The sequence below is a fragment of the Orycteropus afer genome, unplaced genomic scaffold, assembly GCF_000298275.1.
Source record: "Orycteropus afer afer isolate SDZICR_OR568_19922 unplaced genomic scaffold, OryAfe1.0 scaffold00234, whole genome shotgun sequence".
Taxonomy (NCBI): Eukaryota; Metazoa; Chordata; class Mammalia; order Tubulidentata; family Orycteropodidae; genus Orycteropus; species Orycteropus afer.
In genome coordinates, this window is record NW_006921821.1 from 431,758 (window position 1) to 443,210 (window position 11,453).

General features: G+C 39.2%; 1 pseudogene; it reads right to left on the reverse strand.

The window, feature by feature from the left end:
• Positions 1-628: 628 nt before the first annotated feature.
• LOC122150783 lies at positions 629-783 on the reverse strand (annotated as a pseudogene).
• Positions 784-11,453: the final 10,670 nt, after the last annotated feature.

Sequence of the window (11,453 nt, forward strand, 5' to 3'; positions counted from 1 at the left end):
AGGGAATCAAAACTTGCTGTGTGTACTGACCAGGAGGCCAGTGATAGGCGCTTCACCTACATGATCTGCATTTTCTGAATGACACTGTGGCAGAGATACACTCTTCAGGGTGTCGTTATGTTCTATAACATCACACAAGGAGGATGGACACACAAAGGTGTGCATTTGTCAAAAGACGTCAAGCAGTATACTTAAGATTGATTAGGGCATTTCACTGTTTGTAAATTTTGCCTCAAAGGAAAAAAAAATTATAAACAAATATCAAACTTTAGTTAATGATATGGAGGATAGAGGGTTTAGTTTTGAAATATTCTTACACCTAAAACTTACTTTGATTTCCAAAAAATAAAGTGGACTGATAGATGAATAGAGGAATGGTTAGACAAATGTGGTAAAGTTGGTATAGCAAAATGTTCATTGTAGAATGTAGGTGGTGGATACATGGCTGTTATATATATAATAAGTAATTCTCTCAACTTTTTTGTATGCTTGAAAATTTTCATAATTGTTAAAAAAAAAAAAAAAAGTAGAGCTGACTCTTCCTACTAAGCTGGCTGCTACAGAAAATTCAGAAATATGAGTGTTCCCCAACAAATTATTTCAATCAGGCCAATTTCAAAATTTGTGGGTTAAGCCCCATCTTGAACAAAAAGAAAGATATCAGCTGCTTATAGCAAAAAACTGTGGAAAGGAACTTCTTTTCTAATATGCAGTACAATAGATAAGCCTCACCCTGGGAAAACCACCTTTGTGATCATGGTATCTCCCCTGGCAGGTAAGTATCTTGGCTGAGAGCTAAGAATACCAGAAAGATGCTTATCTGTGTTTTATTGACTATGCAAAGGCATTTGACTGTGTGGATCATAATAAATTATGGATAACATTGTGAAGAATGGGAATTCCAGAACACGTAATTGTGGTTATGAGGGACCTGTACATAGATCAAGAGGCTGTTGTCTGAACAGAACAAGGGCATACTGAATGGTTTAAAATCAGGAAAGGTGTGTATTAGGGTTATATCCTTTCACCATACTCAATCTGTATGTTGGGCAAATAATCTGAGAAGCTGGACTATATGAAGAAGAACACAGCATCAGGATTGGAGGAAGATTCATTAACAACCTGTGATATGCAGAAGATACAACCTTGTTGCTGAAAGTGAAGATGACTTGAAGCACTTACTGATGAAGATCAAAAACTACAGCTTTCAGTATGGATTACACTTCAACATAAAGTTTGGTAAAACTGGACCAATAAGCAACATCACAATAAATGGAGAAAAGATTGAAGTTGTCAGGTGTTTCATTTTATTTGGATCCATACCCAACAGATAATAATAACAATAATTAGTGGATCGACACACTGGCTGCAACGATAGGCTCAGGTACAGCAAGCACTGTGAAGCTGGCACAGGACCAGGCAGTGTTTCGTTCTGTGGTACATAGGCTTGCTATGATTCAGAGCTAATTTGATGGCACCTAACAACAACAGCAATAGTCAATGCCTATGAAGCACCAATAAAGAAATCAGGTGATGTATTGCACTGGGCAAATCTGCTGCAAAAGACCTCTTTAAAGTGTTAAAGAGCAAAGATGTCACTTTGAAGAATAAGGTGTGTCTTATCCCAGCCATGGTATTTTCAATAGCCTCATATGCATGTGAAAGCTGGACAATGAATAAGGAAAACTGTAGAAGAATTCATGCTTTTGAATTGTGGTGCTGGTGAAGAGTACTGAAAATACCATGGACTGCCAGAAAAACAAACAGATCTATCTTGGGTGAAGTACAGCCTGAGTGCTCCTTAGAAGTGAGAATGGCCAGAGTTGGTCTCGTGTACCTTGGTCATGTTGTCAAAAGGGACCAGTCCCTGGAAAATGATATCATGCTTGGTAAAGTCGAAGGTCAGCAAAAAAAAGGGAAAACCCTCAACAAGATGAATTGACACAGTGGCTGCAATGATGATCTTAAACATACCAAAGATTGTGAGGATGGTGTAGGACTGGGCAGTGTTTCATTCTGTTATATGAGTTGGAATACTATGAGTTACTTTGAGTTGGATCTGACTCAATGACACCTAACAACAATAACAACAACAATATGCAGTGTTCTTCTACTTGTTTACTGTAAAGTGCTTTTCAAAGGCAAAGGTTGTAGTCATCTTCTTGGCCTCTTAGCAGCATTTGAGAGCAGTGACCATTTCTTTGTTGAAGCATTCTCTTCTCTTGCTCTGTCTGACACACAAACTTTTTTTTCCCCCTATCTCTCTGATAGCTCCATCTGAAGCTCTTTTACCATTTCATTCTCATTTAAGATTTTTAAAATGTATAAGTTCCTTTGGGCTTTGTTCTGGGCCTTCTTTTCCTTGTACTTTTTCTCTGTAGGTGGTTTCATCAGTTTTTATGGATTTTAATACCATCTCTAGGATGACAGCTCCCAAAGTTATAGCTCTGGTCTAATCTCTCTTTTCAAGAGACTATTAAATCTAAATGCCTTGTTGCCATTTCCACTTGAGTGTTTCATAGGCATCTCTGAGATAAGTGAATAAGTGAACTCTTGAGTGCATCCTCCCACCCCAATCACCAGATTCATTCCTCTTCCATTCTTCTGTATCTCAATAAATGACAACCCCATACATTCGTTCCTAAAGCCAAAAACCCACAGGCCTTCTTGATACACCTTTCTCCCTCAACCCTCATGTCCTATCCATGTCTTATTGTTTCTTTTCCCTTCATCTCTTGGTTCAGGTTGGCATGATTTCTGCCCCCAGACCACCAAAGGTACCTCCTAGCTGGTCTTCTACAATTCTTCTTACTCCTTCTAATCTGTTCTCCCCATTCTAACCTAACCAAAGCTGCCAGTGTACTATTTTAAAAACACATTTGATTATGTCTTTTCTTTGCTTAAAATTTATCCATGGCTTGCTATTGTTCTTAGGATAAAATTAAAAATTCTGAATATAGACTCCTCAGGTGATGAAGTCACTGCCTGCTTCTCTACCCTCATCTGCCACCCTCCCCTTTGCTCATTCTGCTCCAGCCACATTAAGTTTCTTTCAGTCCTCTCTTCTTGGAATATTTCTTAGAACTTTTCTGATGAATCCCTACTCATTGTTTAGGTTGCAGCTTAAATAATATTTATTGAGGAAAAACTTCCTGATACCGCCCCGACATGTAGGCGTTATGTCCCCTCCCCCCATTATGTTATCTCATAAAGCTGTCTCTTTTGTTTCACAGTAGACTTAGAAACTATACATTTCCCTCTTTCTTTGTTTAGCTAATGTTTGTCTCACCTGCTAGACTTCAAACTGCATATAGGCAGAGGGCCTGTTTGTTATGCTCATCTGTGTACTCAGCAACTGACATAGTCCTTGGGACTTAAGAGCTGCTCAATAAATGTTTATCAGTTAAATGAATTAATGGCTTTACCACCAGAAGCTGCAATTTGAAATGAGATGGTGCCACAAATTAATATGACATTAAGATTCTGCACTAATAAGACCTCGGGAACCTATTTCACAAAGCTATCAGGAACAAGTACACCTGATATTGGGTGGAACATGAGATGTGCATGCACAGTCTGTTCTGGACTATTCCTGTTCTCTGTTTTCCTCTTTCATCCCCTTAGCTCACTTGCAAACAGGCAGATGAAGAAAAAGCAATGAAGAGCATATAATGCTTTAAGTGAATAATAAAAAGAAGGTCATATACATATAGGGAGCACGTGAGGGCATAGTCTTCTAACCCACAAAAGTGAAAGGCAAATAGCTTGAACTCAGAATCAAATGGTTGGTCCTACCCTGGTTCTGTAACTTAGTAGATGTATAACTGTGGTAGTTAAGGTTGTGTGTCAACTTGGCTGGGATTGGTTTTGAGTGGCTGGGCAGCTGGATATAGTTATTCCCCATGGTGATACTGATAATTAACTCCATGGTGGAATCTACTGGAGCAGCCGAATGCCTTACCGCAACTCCACCAGAGCTCCTTCAGAATTAACCTGTTATGTGCCGTTAAGTCAGACGGGACTCACAGTCACCCCTCCTTGGGTTTCTGAGGCAATATCACGATGGAAGTAGATTACCCAACCTTCTTTCTGAGAAGTGGCTGGTGAGTTTGAATCATCAGCCTTCTGGTTAGTAGTCAAGTGCCTTAGGCATTAGGCTACCAGAGCTCCTAGCAGTACTTAAATTGTGTGATCATTCAACTGGCTAATTAGTCACAACTTTCTAGGTTTTACCATACTAAAACTTGTATTTTTTTTTCAGAGTTATTTATTATTTTTATAATTTTAAAACAAAAACATGTTTTTCTATATGAAAAAATAATACCTATTCATAAAATTTCAATGTTATAGAAATATAAGTAGTAAGAGAAAATCATTCATAAATAACTTTTCTTTACCTACTTTACAAAAGTATATAAATATAATTAAAAATTTCAAGTAAATATAAATAATTTTTATGAATAGGTATAACTTGATAAAGATTTTTTAAATCTCTCATACATGTAGGTATTTCAAAGGATTGTTTTTACATTGCAAAAAACATACATTTTTTTTTTGTGATAAATTTCTACCTTACCAGTTATTAACTCTTTCAGGGAAAATGGCTTGCCAATTTGTATTTGAGAAGACTATTCTTTTCAGCTGAATAATAAGGACCAAATCCTCATAAAATATTTCCAATGACTTTACAATATGTAGAACAATGATGAGATACAGAAATTGTTAGCAATAGGAAAACAATATGAGGGCATTCAGTATTTAAAAGTGTTACATGGAATGAGTGAGAGAGAAAAGCTTAATGGCATATACTTTTTTTGTAGATTATTCATAAATATAGATATTATATTGACTTTGACTTTATACAGCAGCAGTTCATTTATACAGCCACAAGAAAATAGCCAAGGATATTACTAATTTTAAATGCCAGCCTGTCAGCAAGTATGAAGTTGAAATCCAGAAATGACCCAAGAAGAGGGAGAAACATGCCAGGAGCATTGAGTAACCTTTCAGACTGAATTAGTGTGAATTACTTGGTAAGCCTCTATGTCTAATTCTTTCCCAGCACATACCAACACACGTGTCAGTAAAAAGGGTAGGCAAAGGACCAGCCCTGTTTTACATTGCCATCTAGTGGATGTTGATACCTGTGCACTTTGTACTTTCGCTTCTGGTGGAGACTTGTGTAGCCAACCAGCTGTGAATATGATTGGAGACACAGAAAATGAGCTAACCTTTGAGTATCATTTTTCTTCAGACTTAAAATGTCTGCGTAGTGAAGTAAGCCTGGTATTTCATCATCTCTGATCAGCCTGTAGGAAAAAATAAGCAGCATTTATACGTGGCATCTCTTCTATTCAAGAATTAAAAATTCATATCGGTATTAATATTTCCACTGATTTGCTGTCAGTAATTAATGTTTAAATTTCTCTCTTTCTCTTCTTCTCCCTCCGTGTTTTCCTACATTCTTCACAAATATTCACTGCAATCTTAACTACTCTTGTGCAATTTTAAGCAAAACATAATACTGGACCCAGGCTTTAGATTTCATTGCAACGTTTTAGAAACCGAAGTAGGAACACTCAAGTGAATCCTGCTATCATTTAGAATGAATCATGATCAACGTTTTAAAAACAGATTAGAATATAGTACAAAATATCAAAGTGCTTCTCACTTGTAAAGGTAAGTGTTCTGGGAGAACAGTTTTAACAATTGTTAAACAATTTTGTTGTTGTGTGTGTGTGTGTAGTTGTGTGTGTACTGTAGGTTAAAGCCAAAGTGTTCAAAAGCCTCTGTTCTACTGGTCTTAAAAAAATCAAACTAAAATCTACATTGTTTTTCATGTGAATTAAGTTTCTTTGAATGTAAACATACTTCTGTATTTCTAAAAAAGGCAGTTTAAGATAACCCAGTCAGTAAGATGGGTGGAATTTGAGGCAAACAAATGATAACTAAAGGGTTGAAGATCCTCTGTTCTTTGTCTTTGATGTAAGAATATCATAGGACTTATCTGGAAGCATTGTGAGGCACAGCTTTGGAGCAGGGAAAATCTGGCTTTGAATTCCAATGCAGAAACATGCTAGTTGTATGTGAGCTTCTCTATGCCTCAGAATTCTCATTTGAGAATGAGGCTAGTGATTCTTAACACACACAGTGGCCATGAGAAATAAGTAAAATAACATAGCTGATGTGCCCAACATTCCACAGGTGTGCAATACACGTCCATTACTAGAAAGAGCAAGAGTCACAATTCTCTTTCTTTGTTGCCCCAGATTTCTATATTTTAAAATAGTAAATATCCTCAAAACAATTTAAAATCTAGGGCTGAGCCTGCACCCCAATGAGGACTTTTTTTTTTTTCCTTCTTCAGAGTAGTCCTGTAAGTGCATTAACTCTGTATTCTTGTGTGGTATTCATGACTCTCTTTGATTTATCATAAAATTCAGCAGAACTGTTTTCTTAGTGTCTATATTGCCATATATATTTTGCAGAGAACATGGGTCTCTGATGGTTTTTCTCCTATAAATGGGAAGCCATACTGGATGACCTAACTACCCAAACATAACAGCAGTGTTTCAAGTGAGCAGAGTAGTAAAAGACAGGAATGAAGATGCAGGCCCGTTCTGGCCCTGCCCCTCCAGCTTGGTCTCTCTCCCAGGCCCCTTTCTGCTTCTCCCTTCTTCCTTCTCTTAACCTGCTGCCACTTATTGCGGAGAAAATAGAACTGACAAGCAGCCACCAAAAATAGCACTCCTTTTGCCTTCCTCAAGGAAAGTCTTGATGAGGAAATAAGAAAATGTATGAGCAAGATTTATGAGCAACATACAAACCAAAAAAACAAATTCACTGCTGTGGAGTCAGATTCGACTCATAGCGACCCCTCCTTGGGTTTTCGAGGTGGTATCACTATGGAAGTAGTTTGCCCAACCTTCCTTCCCAGGAGGGGTTGGTGGGTTTGAAGCTCCAGACTTCTATTAGCAGTCAAATGCCTTAGGCACTATGCCACCAGAGCTCCTATGAGCAATATAGGTTATACAAAGACTCGGTGTTATTTTTATACCATACCCCACTAACAGTAATGCACATAAAGCATTAAGTCTATAAGACTGCTGTGTCAGAGGCTTACTAGCTGTGAGACCAGGGCAATCATCAAACTTTCTGATGCCTCAGTTTTCTCATATTGTATGAGACCACTATTATAAAAAGCCAAGAAATTGTTTTCACATAAAAAGAAATATTCTTTGATGGTTATTAGTGGTGAGAGGGGAAGGGAGGATAAACCACTAACTGCAGGGTAGACACATATTAACTTGGGTGAAGGAGAAGACAATGTACAATAAAGGAGAGGTCAGCACAGAATGATCAATGGAAGAAAGATGCTGGGAGGAGTACAAGAGTTAAAAGCAAAAGAGGTAAATACTAATTCATACACAATCCTGCAATAACAGTAATAACAATAATAAATAATCTATGAGTGGATACATGGATAGACATGCAACCTGAACTGGTGTGGGAAGGAGAATGGGGCTGTACCCATGAATATGTATAGGTTCAAGAGGGGATATTTCTAGCTATGAATTTATATATGCTGCAAATATATCAATGAATATTTACAGCATACAGGGGCCAAAGTTATGAAAACTTCTTATCCATGACTAAAAACCCTGAGGGGGTGAGTTGCTAGGGCTGGGGGCTCAGGACCATAGTCTTGGGGGACATCAAAGTCAATTGGCACAACATAGTCCATAGAGACAATGTTCTACATTCTAGTTTCGTGAGTAGCAATTGGGTCTTAAAAAGTTTGCGAGTGGCCATGTAAGGTGCAACTAGTGGATCTCCCTGTCTGGAACAAGGAAGAGTGAAGAAAATCAAACACACATGGAAACAATTAGTCCAAATACCTAATGGACCACATAAACTCAGTCTCCAGAACCCTGAGACCAGAACTATATGGTGCCTGGCTACCACTACTGACTGCTCTGAAATTAGAAGATCCTTCTTAGAATGGGAGAAAAATGGGAAACAAAACTCAAAATCATAAAAAAGACCAGGTGGAACTCCCAAGACCATGGCCCTTGGTCATCCTTCAAACCTGGAACTGAACTCACTCCTGTAGCTCAATTTTTAGCCAAACAATAGATAGATCTACAAATTGAACAATAACTCTAGGAAGGTACACACGACCAACCATTCAAAATCTAAAGGGCAGCATTTGCCCAAGGACAAAGGTCAGAAGGTAGGAAGGGTTAGGAGAGGAGGCAGAAAGGAAATGATAAATACAGGGAGGAAGTGGGAGGAGTGATGTTATATTGAGGGGATTGCAATCAGTGACAAGAAATAAAATGTGTGTGAATTTTTGAATGGAAAACTGATTTGCTTTGTAAATTTTCACCCAAATCACAATATAATTTTTTTTAAATACATAAATTGGAGGAAATAGTATTTATCATTCATAGGGTTCTTTAAGGATAAAACACAAAGAGGCTTTAAAATAGATCCTGGCTATACTAAATGTTCAATAAATGGTGAAAAGGTTGTTGAAATGTTGAAAAATAAGTGTTCAAAAGATGGTTATTATTATCCCTCCCCCAGTTTTATACATTCAAAGGACCTTAAACCTAATTTAATGGTCTGCAGTATGGATTACATCTCAATATAAAGAAAACAAAAATCCTCACAACTGGAGCTATAAGCAGCATCATGATAAATGGAGAAAAGATTGAGATTGTCAAAGACTTCACATTGCTTGGTTCTACAATGGAAGCAGCAGACAGGACATCAGATGATATATAGCACTGGGCAAGTCAGCTGCAAAAGACCTCTTTCAAGTACTGAAGAACAAAGATATCTCCTTGAGTACTAGGGTGAGCCTGACACAAGCCATGATATTTTCAATCACCTCAAATGCATGTGAGAGCTGGACAATGAATAAGGAAGACCAAAGAAGAATTGATGCTTTTGAGTTGTGGTGCTGGCACAGAATGCTGAAAGTACTATGGACTGCTAAAAGAACCAACAAATCTGTCCTGGAGGAAGTGCAACTGGAATGCTCCTTGGAAGTGAGAATGGCCAGTCTTTATCTCACCTTCTTTGGTCATGTTGTCAGAAGGGACGGTTCCCTGGAGAAGGATGTCATGCTTGGTAAGGTGAAGGGTCAACAAAAGAGGGGACAGCCCTTGATGAGATGGATTGACACAGTGGCTAAGGTGATGGGCTCAAGTATAGCAGGGATTGCGGGGCTGGCGTGGGACTGGGTGGTGTTTCATTCTGCTGTGCATAGGGTCACTATGAGTCAAAGATGACTCGATGGCACCTAAAAACAACAATAACATAACACTGGAGAGTGTGGGGAAAGTGTGGAAAAGCAAGAAAGTTGGAGCAGAGAATCCTTGACACCATCTGTGTTAGACTGGGTTCTCTAGAGAAACAAAACCAGTAAAGCTTATATATATAGAGAAAGAGAAATTTATCTTAGGAAAATGGCTCACACACTTACAGAAGCTGGGAAGTCCAAAGTTCTTGGATCAAATATCAAGCTGGAGGCTTTTCCCAACTCATGAAGCTGCAGGGGCTGAGGAGCTCAAGGTTGGCAGGCAGTATACTGGCTGTTGTCTCCAACAAATGATGAATCCAAGATCTCCAGGCTGAATGGTGGACTGTTCACTCATGGACAGTTGTAGGCAGCAAAACAGAATCCTGATCCACAGAAGAATGTCTCTTTCCCCAGGATGTCCATAAAAAATACTGGAAGCAGGCCACACCCCTAAGGAAACTCCCTTTCGATGGATTGGCTGCTCAAAACATATTCATCTGATCCATCATGGGAATAACCACATCACAACTGCTTAAATGCACAGAATTGTGGGCCAGTCAAGTTGACACACAGCTCCAACTATCACAGTCCACTCCTTGTCAATTTGGCAGTTGTACACATCTTCTTAACTATATATAATCTCTAAAAAAGGACAATTATAAAATCATATTTGCGCCTAACATGATACACTAACACATGTACAACAGAAACACATTAACCTTATTTACATTTCACAGTTCAAAACAAAAGGAAACAATTTGATGCACGTATACAATGAAGAAATATAACAATCACAGTCCTCATTTCTACAAATGGTCATGTGGTTGCAGCTGATATTCAGAATGACCTTCTTCCACCACTCATTCTGTATTGCCCTTGCCCTCAGCAAGCACCTCAGCTGGTCGTGGTTCTTTGCCTGGTAGGGTGACCCAAACCTTCATTCCTGAAGGGTCTGGGCCGTTAGCAGTCATATCAGAATTGGGTTGCTGTCATTTTCCATTGACTTTAATCACAGGGCATGGTAGTACTAAGAGACGTCCTAAAGAATCTCCTGTATTCCAGACTTATTCTTCTTTACCTCCATTATGTAATGTCCATCCAATTTCCCCTTGGTAATCAGGATTTATCACACCACATAGTACAGTAATGCCCTTCTGTGTCTGTTGATCTAGAGGCATGTGGAAGCCAAAATGGCCGGGTGGCATTCTTAATTTCCAGTTCAATGCAATCAGTATTGTGTCTCCAGGTGGGAGTGTTCCTTCCTTTGGGATTAAGATCTCTAGACCCACAGAGCATAGGGTAGCAGGGACAGTAAGCAAAAATTTTTTGAGTGGGTCAGTAGGAGTAATAGTGAGTGGTACCACTCCTGTTTCCACCCCTTGGTTCCTGGACCCGTGAATCCTGGTTATTGGAGAAACAGAACCATATATTGGTTGCTGGTTTAGAGCATACACAGCCTCCTGGAGAACCTTGCCCCAACCCCTCAAGGTATTACCACCTAGCTAATTGTGTTTTCAGAAGGTCATTCCATTGTTCTATCAAGCCAGTTGCTTCAGGATGATGGGGAACATGGTAAGACCAGTGAATTCCATGGGCATAAGCCCATTGCCATACTTCTTTTGCTGTGAAGTGAGTCCCTTGATCTGAAGCAATGCTGTGTGGGATACCATGATGGTGAATAAGGCATTCTGTAAGTCCACGGATGGTAGTTTTGGCAGAAACATTGCATGCAGGGAAGGCGAATCCATATCCAGAATAAGTATCTATTCCAGTAAGAACAAAACGCTGTCCTTTCCATGATGGAAGTGGTCCAATGTAATTAATCTGCCACCATGTTGCAGTCTGATCACCCCAAGGAATGGTACCATATCACATACTCATTGTTGATCTCTGCTGCTGGCAGATTGGGCACTCAGCAGTGGTGGTAGCTTAATCAGCCTTGGTAAGCGAGAGTCCATGTTGCTGAACCCATGCATAACCTCTATCCCTGCCACCATGGCCACTTTGTTCATGAGCCCATTGAGCAATGACAGGAGTAGTTGGGGAAAAAGGATGGCTGGTTTCCACTGAACGTGTCATCCTATCCACCTGATTGTTAAAGTCCTCCTCTGCTGAGGTCACCTTTTGGTGGGCATTCACATGA